Source organism: Haematobia irritans, chromosome 2 (genome assembly GCF_050003625.1).
Source record: "Haematobia irritans isolate KBUSLIRL chromosome 2, ASM5000362v1, whole genome shotgun sequence".
Classification (NCBI taxonomy): Eukaryota; Metazoa; Arthropoda; class Insecta; order Diptera; family Muscidae; genus Haematobia; species Haematobia irritans.
In genome coordinates, this window is record NC_134398.1 from 174,267,852 (window position 1) to 174,286,686 (window position 18,835).

An 18,835-nucleotide genomic window follows, 5' to 3' on the forward strand; every position below is an offset into this window, starting at 1 on the left:
AATATAAATTTGTTTATGTTTATGAAGCGAGCGTTGCGCTTTTCTATGTGTGTTGGAAAAAATAAAGCCGCTTTAAAGTAAAGAAAAAAGCTAAAGCACACGCCTGCTTTTTTTCATTGTGTTTCGACCTTTAGTGTCTCTGTTCGGGAGCAAATTCCCACTGGCCGTTAATGTCCTCATAGAGTCGAAAAAATACAATAAAGCGATAGCTATTTTGAATACGAGCGTTGAATTCGGTACCTTTCGTTTTTAAGACAGAGACTTTTGCTATTTGATATCCACGCTTGTTAGTAGATGGTGGAGTTTTCTCGATAAAGAGTTATTGAAAAAAAAATTCGTTTATTATTGTTGTGCTTAAAATTTTACTACCAGAAAACTTCTTGGCGATCCGAAATATGTAGTGAGAATTTATGTACTCAGTCTGTTCCTTCTGGGTGTTATATACAAACGGCTTGACTATTCCGTAGTACGGAATCCGTTCTAAAAGAAAACAGTCCTATTATTGGTTTGATTGGTGCTTAAAAGAATCACATGTTTCAAAGACACAGCTACAGGTGTTTAAAAAGTCTTCATGCAGGCTTTCAAGTCGAAAAAAAATCTCAGTACTGTTAACTACATTTTGACTCCTTTTATTGTTTGGCCAAACAAAAGCTAAACATATTAAAGCTTTGAAGCTTTCTGCCACATAATCAGGAAAAGTTCCGTGAGCCACATTTAACTTCGCAACTCTTCAGTCATTTAATGAACTTCGAATCAAGCGGTCGTGTTGTCTCAACTCGAAAAGAAGTAAAATCACAAATCTACGATAAAATCAGCGCGAATTCTGTTGCTCTTTGCATGTGTATGTGTGTGTGCATGTGATTGTTAAAGCGCAAGAATATGGCAGACCATCTGTTTAATTGTTTTTAAAAAGTCATTACAGTGTATCATCAATTAAAGATTACATTTACTTCTATATAGAATTCTGATAAATATGGTGTTTTACTGAATATTTGTGTCAAAAGAAAGTGTAACTTTAGAGGAGTGTATTTCTCCAATTTTTATTGTCATATGTTTGCATGCATTTTTTATCATATCGTATAACGGTACTACAAAGCCAAACATAAACGTCATCCTCAAACAAAGGACCGGGTAAGGAAAACGTGGCGTTTGTATGCAACAACAGATAATTGCGTGTACGTGTGTGTATTCGAACAACCCACCACCAAAGCAAGAAGACTTCCGAAGCTCTCTCACTCTCTCCCCTATGTAAACAATATTGCAGAGATTGTGTGTTTGTGTGCCTATTCAATACCGGCATTTTTGTTTCTATCACTAAGAAAAGACGAATTTGAGCAAATACCCTTTTGTAAGTATACGATTTTAATTTGCCTTTTTTCCTAGTATCGTGGGGCAGGTCATCTCAAAAAGAGAAAGAGTAAAAAAGTATTTGTCATAGATTTATCGTTAAAATTTTGAAATATTAAAAAAAAGTATTTTAATATAATAAACTTTTCACAAGTGAAAAATTGGTAAAATCGGGTTAAAATGTCTATTTAATAATAAATCAATTGCATCCAATGTGTATAATGCCACATTCGATGGGATATTATTAAAAAGAGAATATTGTGGAAATTTTTCCCCTAATTGAGGGTGGGGTATTTTGAACTTTTGTTTATATATTTAAAGGTTATATACATGTATAATTGTGTCAAGAATGAAATTAAAATTCCAGCAGTTGTTGCAATTTCAAAATTGAAAAATTTGTATTTGTCGGAATTACTTAAAATACTGTGTTTCAAAACCGACTAAATATATTTGAATTTTTTTTTTAATTTTTTTTAACAATAAAAAGGGGAAAAATTAAAAAAAAAAAAATAAAAAAGACCTACACTGAGAAATTTTTGATGATGTGTATTACAACCAAAATCAGGTTCTAAACTGCTTTAATTTCTAAACAGCTCGTCTGACAGTTGAAAGATTTATATTAGTAACAACTCATTTTATTGTTTACATGTTTACAAAGTCATTTTGATCTATTGCATTCATAAACGCAGTTATTCGTGATGCAATTCAAACGTGATAGTTTTGTTTTTGTCTGCAAAACTAAAAGTGGCTATCGTTAGAATTCTCCAGATTTAAAAGTGAAAACATACTTTTGTTTGTCGTACCAATGTTCGTTATCGTGATAGTGGATGAAAAAAAAAAATAACACCACAAGTGATCAGAGAAATGTACGCCAGCTTTTATCGAAATTCACGCCGAATTGGTAGAAAACTTGCGCGTGAATAACATCGCGCAAACGGGTCTAACACATATTGAAAAATGAGCTTTGAATAAAGCCATTGAAGCTTCAAAAAGTGTAAGAGCTCACCGATGCACAAAAAACTTACAAAAACTTAAACATCTTGTCCACCTTCTTCGCCGCAGAAAGCCAGTTTGCCTTGAACTGCTGCTCGTCCTTAGCAGTTTTTTTTTGTCTTCTTTAGGTTCCGCTTGACAATAGCCCAGTATTTCTCAATTGGGCGGAGCTCTGGCGTGTTGGGAGGGTTCTTGTCCTTGCGAACCACCTGCACGTTGTTGGCGGCGTACCACTCCATGGCCTTTTTACCGTAATGGCAAGATGCCAAATCCGACCAAAACAGTACGGAACAACCGTGTTTCTTCAGGAAAGGCAGCAGACGTTTATTCAAACACTCTGTCACGTAAATTTCTTGGTTGACAGTCCCGGAAGCTATGAAAATGCTGCTTTTCAAGCCACTGGTACAGATGGCTTGTGCTTCAAAATATCTGTTTTATGTGCTTCAAAATATCTGCTACCTTTCCCCTTCCTTTTGCCGTATAAAACTCCTGTCCCGGAAGCTGCTTGTAGTCGGCTTTGACGTAGGTTTCGTCGTCCATTACCACGCAGTCAAACTTCGTCAGCATCGTCGTGTACAGCCTCCGGGATCGCGCTTTGGCCGTCGTATTTTGTTTATCCTCGCGATTTGGAGTCACTACCTTCTTGTAAGTCGATAGTCCGGCTCGTTTTTTGGCTCGATGCACGGTTGTAGACGATACACCCAGCTTATTTGCGGCATCTCGGAGAGAGAGGTTAGGGTTTCGCTTGAAACTACCGGCAACTCTCTTTGTCGTCTCAGCGGCTTCCGGTTTTCGACTTCCCCCCGATCCAGACTTCCTGGCTGTCGACAAACGTTCCCCAAACACTTTAATTACATTTATAGCGGTTGATTTGGCAACTTTTAGCGATTTTGCCAGCTTTGCGTGCGAGTAGCTCGGATTTTCGCGATGCGCGAGCAAAATTTTGATACGCTGCTCTTCTTGTTTGGACGGCATTTTGACAACTGAAGAGTGAATTCCAAAATCAAAATAGGAGAAACATTCTACACACACGGACCTTCAAAATGAGGGGTGTTCAGGTTTTTTAAATGCAAAATTGAAAGAAATACGTCAAGTTTATATTGACCAAATTTTGACCGTATCACCCTTTAAAAATAATGTGCTACAAATTTGTGTTCCAAACATATAATTTTTACATCGAAACATGCTTCTTTTCTACCGCAAAAACTCTTTCATGGCTGTGGGTGATATCGAAAACCATATTGGAAATCCGTAAAGAAGTCTTGGCCTTATGCTTGTCTTATATATTAATAATTTGGTCTTTATCGGTAAGTATTTATTGCAAAATATTTTAGAGAGCAGATATAAACATTTGTATACTTTGCTCAGAGTTTTCTTTGCGTGAGTGTTGAATTTTAGAAGTTTATCAAAAGTTATCCCCAAATATTTCATATCAATGTCCACCAAAATCTCCAGATCTCAATACGTGGATTGAGAGATATTTTGGAGAGTATGGTTGGCAATATATAATATAAAAGTGTCGATCATCTCAAGACAGCGCTTCGCCGGGAATGAGCAAAATAACGCAGAGACTTCATCAGCTGTTTGAAGGTCATAATTTGTGCCAAATTTAAGCAGATTCTAAAATTTATCTCCGACATTTTTTGAACAATAAAATTAAATAAAAATACTGTTTTGCTATAAATAATAGCGACCCTGAATTTTTTATTTTGAAGAAGCGGTGTCTTTGGTTGAGTATCAATATTAAAAATGTCAAGTCAATGGTATAGTCAGAAATGACCTCCGTTGTGGAAGCTGCTTTGGAACAGTGTGCAGGCAAACGTGTTTGGCGTATACTATAGCTAGATTGACAATGTTGACACTTTTGTTCCTTTTTGGTACTAATTGGATATAAAAAGTACCGTTGTACCACCGCGACAACCCTGTTCAACCTTCTTCAAGTTCATGAATTGAAATATAAATGCTAGTACAAAAAAGTTAATCCTTACATACAATTAAACTGTTTCCCTCAATTCAAATAGAAAATTTTATTTCTCAACTTTTATGTTAAAAATACTTTTTTATAATCCTTGGATTAAAATAGATCACTGATCATATTCTGCATTTTGTTTTAACCAGATTCCGATCCGATGAAGTTTACCTATATGGATATATCACCCACTCTGAGCATTATTCATAGAAAAAACTGTTTTTATATATTTTCACCGTTCTATGAACCAAAATTGGTTGATAATTTTCATCTGTATAGCTGACTAATAAACTCATTCCCATTAATTTTTTTCACGGCCTATTTAATTTTTTTTCACAAACTTTATTAAGTTCCATAAAAATTATTGTAGCTTCGCATATGTTGTGTGATTGTCGCAATCAACCAGCCGTTGTTAGGAATATAACTACTTCGTAATATGAACCTTTTTTTATTTGTCTTTGGACAGCAAGTGGTTCGAATATTAAAAGTCCTTTTTTTATTGGTACTCCCTAAACACAATAACTTTATGAGTGTTGTGATAGGGGTTGTATATAGTGCGTGGGTGCGTATGGGAAAATTGAATAAATTTTCGTATCAAATACTTTCGTTGAATTTGTTGTTTTCAACCATTCAAAGGATTTAAATTGTGATATATTTTACATTTGAAAAGTAGGGAAGTTTATATAAAATATTATATTTGATTATATCGCATATGTGGTGGATCCAGACACCGAGACTTTATTCCAAATGTCGTACCATAGTGTAGTTCTACATGCAGAAATGTGGGCGATAATGGCGTGATGGTTGAATGGCTTGGAAATCACACAAGACTGTGAACATTTTCTCGGATAGCTATGAAAGCAATAGAAGACATTACGGTGCTATCACGAATCTTAGGTTAACAAGTTGGCTGATAAGTCCCCGGTCTGACACATAGATGGCGTCGCTAGTATTAAATGCATATTGTTTTTATATAGTACCAACCTTCAAACGATTCGTGTCAAAATTTGACGTCTGTAAGTCAAAGTTTGTGAGATAGAGCGTTTTTTGTGAAGCAACTTTTGTTATTGTAAAAAAAAAATGGAAGAAAAGGAATTTCGTGTTTTGATAAAATACTGTTTCCTGAAGGGAAAAAATACGGTGGAAGCAAAAACTTGGCTTGATAATGAGTTTCCGGACTCTGCCCCAGGGAAATCAACAATAATTGATTGGTATGCAAAATTCAAGCGTGGTGAAATGAGCACGGAGGACGGTGAACGCAGTGGACACCCGAAAGAAGTGGTTACCGACGAAAACATCAAAAAAATCCACAAAATGATTTTGGATGACCGTAAAATGAAGTTGATTGAGATAGCAGAGGCCTTAAAGATATCAAAGGAACGTGTTGGTCATATCATTCATCAATATTTGGATATGCGGAAGCTCTGTGCAAAATGGGTGCCGCGCGAGCTCACATTTGACAAAAAACAACAAAGTGTTGATGATTCTGAGCGGTGTTTGCAGCTGTTAACTCGTAATACACCCGAGTTTTTCCGTCGATATGTGACAATGGATGAAACATGGCTCCATCACTACACTCCTGAGTCCAATCGACAGTCGGCTGAGCGGACAGCGACCGGTGAACCGACTCCGAAGCGTGGAAAGACTCAAAAGTCCGCTGGCAATGTAATGGCCTCTGTTTTTGGGATGCGCATGGAATAATTTTTATCGATTATCTTGAGAAGGGAAAACCATCAACAGTGACTATTATATGGCGTTATTGGAGCGTTTGAAGGTCGAAATCGCGGCAAAATGGCCCCATATGAAGAAGAAACAAGTATAAACGGCCGTAAGTTCGGCCAGGCCGAATCTTATGTACCCTCCACCATGGATTGCGTAGAAACTTCTACACAATCGAATTACTTGGGTTGTGGTATCTTAAATCGTTTTCTAAATTGTGAGTTAGTCCACACGCGGTATATATTAGACAAAAAGGTATGTAAGTCTACAAATAATTACGAATCGATATGGACTTTTGCACGGTACGTAGGGAGCCAGAATTGAAATATGGGGTCGCTTTTATGGGGGCTATATACAATTATGAACTTGATATGGACCAATTTTTGTGTGATTGGGGATCGATTTATCTGAGGGTTATATATAACTATAGACCGATATAGTTATATAGTTAGGCATGGTTGTTAACGGTCATATACTAGCACAATGTACCAAATTTCAACTGACTCGGATGAAATTTGCTTCTCCAAAACCAAATCTCGGGATCGGTTTATATAGGGGCTATATATGATTATGGACTGATATGGACCACTTTTGGCATGTTTGTTAAATATCATATACTACCACCACGTACCAAATTTCAACCAGATCGGATGAATTTTGCTTCTCCACAAGGCACCGGAGGTCAAATCTGGGGATCGGTTTATATGGGGGCTATATATAATTATGGACTGATATGAACCAATTCATGCATGGTTGTTGGATACCATATATTAACATCACGTACCAAATTTCAATCGAATCCGATGAATTTTGGTCTTCCAAGGGGCTCCGGAGGTCAAATCTGGCGATCGGTTTATATGGAGCTATATATAATTATGCACCGATGTGGACCAATTTTTGCATGGTCATTAGAGACCATATACTAACACCATGTACCAAATTTCCGGATCGGATGAAATTTGCTTCTCTTAGAGGCTCCGCAAGCCAAATCGGGGGATCGGTTTATATGGGGGCTAAATATATAATTATTGACCGATGTAGACCAATTTTTGCATAGTTGTTAGAGACCATATACTAACACCATGTACCAAATTTCAGCTGGATCGGATGAAATTTCCGTTTATATGGGGGCTATACGTAAAAGTGGACCGAGATGGCCCATTTGCAATACCATCCGACCTACATCAATAACAACTACTTGCGCCAAGTTTCAAGTCGATAGCTTGTTTCGTTCGGAAGTTAGCGTGATTTAAACAGACGGACGGACGGACGGACATGTTCAGATCGACTCAGAATTTCACCACGACCCAGAACATATATACTTTATGGGGTCTTAGAGCAATATTTCGATGTGTTACAAACGGAATGACAAAGTTAATATACCCCCCATCCTATGGTGGAGGGTATAAAAAGTGTTGTTCCACCAAGCCAACGCACCGTGCCACAAGCCATTGAGAACGATGGCAAAAATTCATGAATTGGACTTCGAATTGCTTCCCCTCCTACCGTATTCTCTAGATCTGGCCCCCAGCGACTTTTTCTTGTTCTCAGACCTCAAAAGGATGCTCGCAGGGAAAAATTTTGGCTGCAATGAAGACGTAATCGCCGAAACTGGGGCCTATTTTGAGGCAAAACCGAAGGAGTACTACCAAAATGGTATCAAAAAATTGGAAGGTCGTTATAATCGTTGTATCGCTCTTGAAGGGAACTATGTTGAATAATAAAAACGAATTTTGACAAAACAAAGTGTTTTTCTTTGTTAGACCGGGGACTTATCAGCCAACCTGTTAGGTACAGGCTGACTTAGGGAGAGGTGTACTTCTCTCTTGTCAATGAGTTCTGCTCGATCATACGTTTAGCTCAATGACAAGGCACCTTCTTTTAATTGCCAATTCCAAACGGCTTTTCACTTCGCGTTGAAACTAGAAAAGATTTGAAACACTCAGAAATATCACCATGACTACCGAGACGGCTAATCGACCGTAGAAACACTTTTTGGTGGTTGGTCGAAACTGGGATTGAATCCATGACCCTTTGTATGCAAGACGGCTACTCTAATCATTCTATCACGATGGTTCCCATTGCGAACCTTATTGGGATGAAAGCGAGTAATCTACGATTATCCGGAATACGACAGAATCTAGAGGTGTCGGGGCATACCGAAATAAGAGAAAAGGTAAAGGCAATTGAGCTGGCGGAGACATAAACTGAACTCGGAGAAAGAAAAACACATATGGGCAACGCGGGTCGAGTTGAATGAATGCCCATGGGAGACACTTAAAGCGATGTGCAACAGTACGATGAGGTGATCCAAACAAGATGACGATTGAAGAAATATTGAAAGAGAGTAGGATGACAGTCGGAAGTGTCGTGAGGAGCAAAACGAGTGTATCTTTTCACTTTTTGCAATCTTTATTAAATAGAAAATGTATAGTTAAGCCCCCAACGATTTGGCCGTATATGACTGGAAATAAGTCATATGGTCATATGAAAACTCATGGTATGGGGATGGTGACACACTTGGCCGCTGGTTAATAATAAGGAATCATGAAAAAAAGCAGACTACGATGATATTTTGCAAATTTCCCGCAAAACAAATCTGGGTGTCAGTTCACATGGGGGATATACCTAACAGTGGTCGGATATGGCCCATTTGCAATGTCATCCGACCGACTTCAATATCAACAAAGTTTCAAGACGATCGCTTGTTTCGTTGGGGAGTTGGCGTGATAGACGGCCAGACGGGCATAGCTAAATAAACTCAGAATTTCACCACGGGCGTTTGATACCGATATTTTTTCTTGTGTTACAAACGGAATGACAAAGATAGTATACCTCCATCCTATGGTGGAGTGTATAATAACCGACTGCCACTATACCTAAATTAACCGAAAGCCCACCATATCGAGGATGAATTGATTCGGGTAGTGGCCCACCTTGAAAACAGATGGTGGTAACAAATCAGGTAATTTGCTAAAGACACATGGAATAAAAAATGGTAAAAGTTAGACCGCACAACAACCGGAGTAGGTACACATGGAATCTCTCTCCAACCTAACTTAACCTAACGATTGGATTCCAAGATATACAAAAATTATGATTATTCATTAAGCTATTCTGTAATCCATCTTCAAAGAGTTAAATTGGCTTATTTACATAGGGTTGGAAGGCTATTTTTTTGTTTGTCAATACAGGAAATAAAAGTGATGTAAGTTAGTGTAATTAAGCCACCATGACAACTTTCTTGTCATTTTGTTTGGGAACAACCATCATAGAAGCTAATAGAAAAAAACTTCTCTTCTATTCACGGGCTCTCCGCCATCCTTTGCCTCCAAGACAAAATTTCTTATAATCAAAGTAATTGCTTTCTACAGAGACCATTTTTCTTTTATGGTCCAGTATTTGCTTAAGATCATCGTTGTCCTTTTTTTGTTTTGCTTCTGTTTTTCAATTGTTTCGTGTCTTGGCCAAGATTGTAAGTGTGTCCCCAGAAACACACGAAAGGACTTGGGCTTTTTCCATGTTGGCCATTTGCTCTGGAAATTTATTGTTGTTGGAGTTTTTGTTGTCGTTTGGTGTATATTCTGTAATGTCCTTTCTTAAGTCTCTGTTCAAGTGGTATGGTAAAATGTCTCTTGATGGTCATTATATTGAGCATACTATTGTCCTAGGACCTTTTGGGAGTATTTTTGTGCCTTTAGAAATTCGCGTGATTCCAATAAAACTTCCAGAGGGGGATGAGCAGAAGTTGGTACAATGTAATAAAGAGCAGAGGGAACGAAAAAATGAAACAGATAATAATAATACCATATTAAATACGCAGTAAATGAATGGAAGATGGTCTTTGAAGGCGCAACAGCAGGCAAGCATAAATATTAAGCAAATTTTGAAGGCCATGGAACTTACTCCATTTTGAAAAAAATATGATTGCAAGTTCAAAATAAACCATGGGGAGGTCAAATGTCTTTATTATCTCATTTGCCTAGTATATCATATGGTAAGAGATGATGGTAATTGTTTAAAGATTTAATTATTTTAATATATATTTTTCATTGCTTTTAATAAAATACACTCAAAGAGAGTCGCTGCATTAATTTCAATTTTACAAAAAAGACTTTTTATTATAATATCTTTAATTTTATCTCGTATAAATTTTGACAAAATTTTCTATATGTTAGAAATAAAGTTTTGTCAAATTTTTCTATAGAAATAAAATTTTGACAAAATTTCCTATAGAAATAAAATTTTGACTATATTTTCTATAGAAATAAAATTGTGACAAAATTGTCTATAGGAATAACATTTTGACAAAATTTTCTAGAGAAATAAAATTCTGACAAAATTTTCTATAGAAATAAAATTTTGAGAAAATTTTCCATAAAACAAAATTTCGATAACATTTTCTATAAAAAATAAAATTTTGACAACATTTTCTGTAGAAATAAAATTTTGACAGAATTTTCTATAGAAATAAAATTTTGAGAAAATTTTCTATAGAAATAAAAATTTGAGAACATTTTTTATAGAAATACATTTTTGACACAATTTTCTATAGAAATAAATTTTTGATACAATTTTCTATAGAAATAAAAGTTTTACAAAATATTCTATAGAAATAAAATTGTGACAAAATTGTCTATCGGAATAAAATTTGGACAAAATTTTTGTAGAGAATTAAAATTTTGACAAAATTTTTCTATAGAAATAACATTTTGACAAAATTTTCTATAGAAATAAAATTTTGACAAAATTTTCTATAGAAATAAAATTTTGACAAAATTTTCTATAGAAATAACATTTTGACAAAATTTTCTAGAGAAATGAAATTTTGACAAAATTTTCTATAGAAATAAAATTTTGATAAAATTTTCTATAGAAATAAAATTTTGACAAAATTATCTATAGAAATAAAATTTTGACAAAATTTTCTATAGAAATAAAATTTTGACAAAATTTTCTATAGAAATCAAATTTTGACAAAATTTTCTATAGAAATCAAATTTTGACAAAGTTTTCTACAGAAATATTATTTTGACACAATTTTCTATAGAAATAAATGTATGACAAAATTTTCTATGAAAATAAAGTTGTGACAAAATTTTCTAAAGAAATAAAATTGTGACAAAATTTTCTGTAGAAATAAAATTTTGACAAAATTCTCTATAGAAATATAATTTTGACAAAACTTTATATAGAAATAAAATTTTGACAAAATTGTCTATAGGAATAACATTTTGCAAAATTTTCTATAGAAATAAAATTTTGACAAAATTTTCTATAGAAATAAAATTTTTACAAAATTTTCTATAGAAATAAAATTTTGACAAAATTTTCTATAGAAATATTATTTTGACACAATTTTCTATACAAATAATTTTCTATAAAATTATTTCTTTAGAAAATTATCTATGAAAAAAAGTTGTGACAAAAATTTCTAAAGAAATAAAATTGTGACAAAATTTTCAATAGAAATAAAACTTTGACAACATTTTCTATAGAAATAAAATTTTGACAAAATTTTTTATAGAAATAAAATTTTGACAAAATATTCTATACAAATAAAATTGTGACAAAATTTTCAATAGAAATAAAACTTTGACAAAATTTTCTATAGAAATAAAATGTTGACAAAATTTTTTATAGAAATAAAATTTTGACAAAAATTTTTACTGAAAAAAAAAATTTCAAAATTAGATTTTCTACGAAATAAAATTTTGACAAAATTTTCTATAGAAATAAATTTTTGGCAAAGTTTTCTATAGAAATATTATTTTGACACAATTTTCTATAGAAATATTATTTTGACACAATTTTCTATAGAAATAAATGTATGACAAAATTTTCTATGAAAATAAAGTTGTGACAAAATTTTCAATAGAAATAATATTTTGACAAAATTTTCAATAGAAATAAAATTTTGACAAAATTTTCTGTAGAAATAAAATTTTGACAAAATTTTTTATAGAAATAAAATTTTGACAAAATTGTCTATAAGAATAAAAATTTGACAAAAGTTCTATAGAAATAAAATTTTTACAACATTTTCTACTGAAATAAAATTTTGACAAAATTTTCTAAAAACTTAAATTGTGACAAAATTTTCTATAGAAATAAAATTTTGAAAAAATTTTCTAAAAGAATAAAATGTTAACAAAATTTTCTAAAGAAATAACATTGTGACAAAATTTTCTATAGAGTAAAATTTTGACAAAATTTTCTTTAGAAATAAAATGTTGACGAAATTTTCTATAGAAAATTTCTATAGAAATAAAATTTTGACAAAAAATTCTACAGAAATAAAATTTTGACATAAATTTCCATAGAAATCAAATTTTGACAATAATTTCTTTAGAAATAAAATTTTGACAAAATGTTCTATAGAAATAACAGTTTGAGAAAATTTTCTATAGAAATAAAATTTTGACAAAATTTTCTATGGTAATAAAATTTTAACAAAATATTCTATAGAAATAAAATTTTAGCATTTTTTTCCATAGAAATGAAATTTTTAAAAAATTTTCTATAGAAATAAAATGATGACAAAATTTTCTATTGAAATAAAATGATGACAAAATTTTCTATTGAAATAAAATTTTGAGAAAGTTTTCTGTAGAAATAAATTTTTGACACAATTCTCTAAAAAAAATTGACAAAATTTTCTATAGAAATAACATTTTGAAAAAATTTTCTATAGAAATAAAATTGCGACAAAATTTTCTACTGAAATAAAATTTTGCAAAATTAGATTTTGCTGTTTGGTAGTTTTTTGGTAGGATGGCGATCTCAAGAACCGTAAAGTAGCAAAATGATTATGTATCACATAATAAATCGTTATAAATATTCCGGTAGCATTACCTATTGCAATGCTGACACTTACGCAAACGTAATGAAATTCCGAACATCCTTTTTGACATCATACGCACAAGCTTCCTTGGAGCTAAAGTTTCGTAAATTTCACAAAGACTTACTGAACGTTCAGCGACAGTGTCTCTAGCAGCTCTTATGCGTCCTATTCATTCGTCAATCGCCTATCGATATTTATGGAAAATATAAAATAAAATCCGTATATTTTTGTGAAGTTTTTATGGTCTCCCTACCGTTAACAGCACTAATGGGATACCATTATGAAACACCATGGCCTTGTCACATTGTAAACATGTGACCGAACTATATGGCAATGGTTCAATATGAAACCATAGACCGCAATATAATTCATGAAATCCTATTTCTCACAACAAAAAAAACTATGGAATATTTTTGTCTCATTTAACCTTCATGTCCCTAAAGCGGCATATTTATGAAAATTATATATGTATGGTAGTTTTTATGTCCAGCGTACGTATATACGAAGGACTATTTTTCATATATCAGTTTCCTAAAACCCTCACAAATAGCAGTAATTTTCCACAAATTTACGGATTAAGAGGTCGCCCAACTTATACGTGAGTGGCAAAAGGAATTCTGTTCAATCACTCATACGTTTAAGTTGTGTCTCCACTCTATGACTATTTTTACTGACAAAGCCCTCGAAATCGCATAAAAGAAAAAAAGAAAATATGCTGGTGATACATAAGTAAACAAAAAAAGGATTCTAGCAATATCTTTCAGTTGAAATGTATGGGAATTTTTGGGTGAGGGATAATAATGCCAGTGTTATTAAGTTTCTTTTTTTACTGGGTTGGAGGCAAGTCACTCCTAATAAGTAGACATATTTCATATTTTCATGGGACAGACACAAATCTGACAGCGGCCAAACGAAATGTACCGAGGCACTGTAATGGATTGACTTCCATTAAGTTGCCACAACATAAGAGGAAATATTAATAATGGAAGCATCAATAAACTTGAACAATATATGGGTACTACCACCAACATTTTCCAAAAAAAAAATTGACAAAAAATCCATTTTGTCGGCTAAGTGGAAAATCAAAATTATATATTATATGATGAGTGATTCTGTGAGTTATGGCGGCCTTCTAGTCATGGGATCAGTGTTGCCAGAACGATTTATTTTCCGACTATGTTAGGGTAGGTTAGGTATAGTGGCAGGCCGTTATTTCAAACTCACTTGTGGTGATTTCGTTTGGGATTTTGGTATTACCATAATTTGGCCTGAACCCCTTGCGAAGACCACACTCTTTGCGTTTGAAAAGCATTGTTCATTTTTTGCATTTTTCTAAATAATTGAGGTGTTTCTTCTTGTTAAATTAATCAGCTTTGGGGAGGACATTGAAAAGCAACCACAATACACACATCATATACTTTCTTTTATATTTTCAACCAGACTTCAAGTAGAAATTATGCTAAATTCCAAGTAAAAATCGTCTTAAAAATAAAGTGTTAAAAAACATTTCCTATTTTTGAAGGCTTTTTTGCTTTGTAGTCAGAATTATTAAAGCCAAGTTGACCTTAGTCGAGTGGCAACCAAACCAAAAATAATCTACCAACATTTGGAAAAAATTTTACCGAAAAACTACGAAACAAAAAAATAATATTTTGCAATTTTTTTTCTATAGAAAATTTTGTCAAAATTTTATTTCTATATGTCGTCAAAATTTTATTTCGATAGAAAGTTTTGTCAAAACGTTATTTCTATAGAAAGTTTTGTCAACATTTTATTTCTATAGATATTTTTGTCAAAATTTTATTTTTATAGAAAGTTTTGTCAAAATTTTATTTCTATAGAAAATTTTGTCACCATTTTATTTCTATAGAAAATTTTTTCAAAATTTTATTTCTATAGAAAATTTTTTCAAAATTTTATTTCTACAGAAATTTTTTTCAAAATTTTATTTCTATAGATTTTTTTTTTCAAAATTTTATTTCTATAGAAAATTTTTTCAAAATTTTATTTCTATAGAAAATTTTTTCAAAATTTTATTTCTATAGAAAATTTTGTCAAAGGTGTAAAATAGGCAACACATTTTTTACCAATCTTTTATTTTATTTCTATAAAAAAAATTTATTTCTATAGAAAATTTTTTCAAAATTTTATTTCTATAGATTTTTTTTCAAAATTTTATTTCTTTAGAAAATTTTTTCAAACTTTTATTTCTATAGAAAATTTTGTCAAAGGTGTAAAATAGGCAACACATTTTTTACCAATCGAAATCACTATTCGACTATTCAGTCCACTGTGATACCACATATGGTGATCTTCTCTCTTATCAATGAGTACTATCCTCATTGATAGAAAACTTCCTGGTAATTTCACGAGAACGAATGCAACTCATATTGAAAAATGAACTTGGACTAAAGCTTTTTAACTTCCAAAAATCGCAAGAGCTAACCGATGCACAAAAATTTACACTGGAAAGACCAAATCTCTTCCTTTGCTTCCACGAAAATTGAATTTTTATACACTGCGCCACACTGTGGAACAGGGTATTATAAGTTAGTGCATATGTTTGCAACACCCAGAAGGAGACGAGATAGACACATGGTGTCTTTGGCAAAAATGCTCAGGGTGGGCTCTTGAGTCGATATAGCGATGTCCGTCTGTCCGTGAACACATTTTTGTAATCAAAGTCTAGGTCGCAGTTTCAGTCCAATCGACTTCAAATTTGGCACAAGTATGTGTTTTGGCTCAGAATAGATCCCTATTGATTTTGGAAGAAATCGGTTCAGATTTAGATATAGCTCCCATATATATATTTCGCCCGATATGGACTTATATGGCCCCAGAAGCCAAAGTTTTACCCTAATTTGCTTAAAATTTTGCACAAGAAGAACAATTAGTACTATAGTCAAGTGTGGCAAATTTTATTGAAATCGGTTCAGATTCAGGTATAGCTCCCATATATATCTATCGCCCGATATGGACTAATACGGTCCCAGAAGCCAGAGTTATACCCAATTTGGTTGAAATTTTGCACAGGGAGTAGAATTAGCATTGTAGCTATGCGTGCCAAATTTGGTTGCAATCGGTTCAGATTTAGATATATCTCCCATATATAGCTTTCGCCCGATTTACACTCATATGACCACAGAGGCCATTTTTTAACTCCGATTTAGTTGAAATTTTGCACAGGGAGTAGAATTAGCATTGTTGCTACACGCAAAAAAAAAATCTTTCCTCCCAAACGAAATTTTAGACAAACAAAGTTCGTTTCTCATTTGCTTTTCGCTGTAAGGAAGTGTATTTGGAAGAAAAGTATATACTTTTTGTGATAAACGTTTATTCTTTTCCAGGATGTAAAAACAATTTCATAAAGACTAACTCAAAAAAAAAACATTGTTTTCTTGCTAATTGCATTTTCCCTCACACCTTTCTCACATCCACGATGTTTTTTAGTTCTTAACACCTTTTCCTGTAATACCAACAATGTAGAAGAAATTATACGATTTTATAAATTTTTAAAATGTTTTTTTACCTTTCGCCTGGACGAAGAATCTAACCGCGGACCATGCACTTTGTAAGCCAACACACTAACCACTGAGCTATGTACCTGTTATGGTCATCAATAGATAAATATCCATATATGTTATATATATATAGCATAGCTTGCGGCGCCCACGAACCGAATAAACAAAGTTTATTTAACAGAAACAAACATTTAGTTTGGCACCGTGGAGTCGTGGTTGCTACGTCTGACTTGCATGCCAAGGGTCGTGGGTTCGATCCCTGCTTCGACCAAAGTTTTTTTTTGTTTTTTTTTTTACATATATTCCAGATATGTTCGGAAGATTCCGAAAAAAATGCTGAACATTACATTGTACTATATTAAATTTTGAACTGTAAAATGTGTCTTATTAAAGACCTAAAGTCAGAAAAGAACAGTGTTTGATATAAACGAAATGGACTGTGTTGTGGTTCCAAAAATAACTTTTTTTAATTGAAAAAATAAAAATTTTGTAACAAACGAATTTTTTTGGTGATAAAAGTTTAAAATTTTCGAAGCAATTCAAAAAACTCTAACAAAAAAAAACGTTTTCGGTACACGTTTTCCAAACGTTTTTTTTCTTTGCGTGTATGCGTGCCAAATTTGCTTGAAATCGGTTCAGATTTAGATATAGACCCCATATATATGTTTTTCCGATTTCGTAAAAATGGTCATTTTCCTTGTAAAATCGCCACTGCTTAGTCGAAAAGTTGTAAAAATTACTCTAATTTTCCTAAACTTCTAATACATATCTATCGAGCGATAAATCATAAATAAACTTTTGCGAAGTTTCCTTAAAATTGCTTCAGATTTAAATGTTTCCCATATTTTTACTAACATTGTGTTCCACCTCAGAGCATTAGCCGACTTAAATTTTAAGTCTATAGATTTTGTAGAAGTCTATCAAATTCTGTCCAGATCGAGTGATATTTAAATGTATGTATTTGGGACAAACCTTTCTATATAGCCCTCAACACATTTGACGGATGTGATATGGTGTCGAAAATTTAGATCTACAAAGTGGTGCAGGGTATAATATAGTCGGCCCCGCCCGACTTTAGACTTTCCTTACTTGTTTTATTTTGATTTTCTCCGATGAGAGGCCATTCCAAATTGAGCAGTTTGTGAACAATTAAAAAGATTGGTTTTACTTGCTAAAGAGATCACCTGAAAATGTACTTCTTCGATTGCGCACCAGAACTCAAGCGACGCAAATGGTATTGGTGTGGGCCGTCGTAAGGGCTGATGTTCGCTTCCTGCTTGTATTCATCGAAATTTGGGGCCAAAATAAATGCTGGATATTATCGGGAAAATGTCTTAAAGACAGTATTGAAGCCCTGGACAGACAAACATTTCAGCCAAAGATCATGGACATTCCAACAGGACTAAGCTCCATAGCATTTAGCACGCGCTAAACAAGAATGATTTAAAAAGGACCTGCTTTTTACCGCACCGAGTAAGGTTGGCTTCGCCGAGAATGTGCCAAAAAACCACAGAATCGTGCAGTTTGTAATGGCTTTGTCGAACGTATGTACGCCATAATTCGTGCTAAAGGGACACTCAAAAAAGTGAACTCTCTGGGTTACTGAAGCCAATTTAACTCCATTTTAGATCATGGAATTATTATGTTTTTATAAAGTTTCCTTGTTTCTAATAATTTTTGTGTGCTATAGTTAAATTAACTAAAAAAGTGTAAAAACATATAAGCAAATGAAGCATAAAGCTTTACTAAATTCGTATTTCCCACCAAATAGTTCAGACTTCATAAAAATTTCAAATTTTACCACAAATGCGCCCATCGTGAGCTTCGTATTTATGGCGCATAACACATTTTTGCAATTTTGAACTACAATTTTTTTCTTCAAACTAACATACGGAGCCACCGTGGCGCAATGGTTAGCATGTTCGCCTTGCAACGTAAGGTCGTGGGTTCGATTCCTGCTTCGACCGAACACCAAAAAGTTTTTCAGCGGTGGATTATCCCACCTCAGTAATGCTGGTGACATTTCTGAGGGTTTCAAAGCTTCTCTATGTGGTTTCACAGCAATGTGGGACGCCGTTCGGACTCGGCTATAAAAAGGAGGTCCCTTGTGATTGAGCTTAACATGGAATCGGGCAGCATTCAGTGATAAGAGAGAAGTTCACCAATGTGGTATCACAATGGACTGAATAGTCTAAGTGAGCCTGATACATCGGGCTGTCACCTAACCTAACCTAACATACGAAATTTTCTTTAGCAAGTAAATTGAAATTAATAACGTCTAATAGATTTTCTTGGATTTGTGTTCATTGTTTTTTTTTTGTAGTATACAATTGTACATACTTAATATACCCTAAATATTTAACAAAAAGTTTATTTGAATTCTAAGATTTTGACCTTTTCTTAATGACTTTTGAATCGGTTCAGAACCAAAGATGCGGCTTC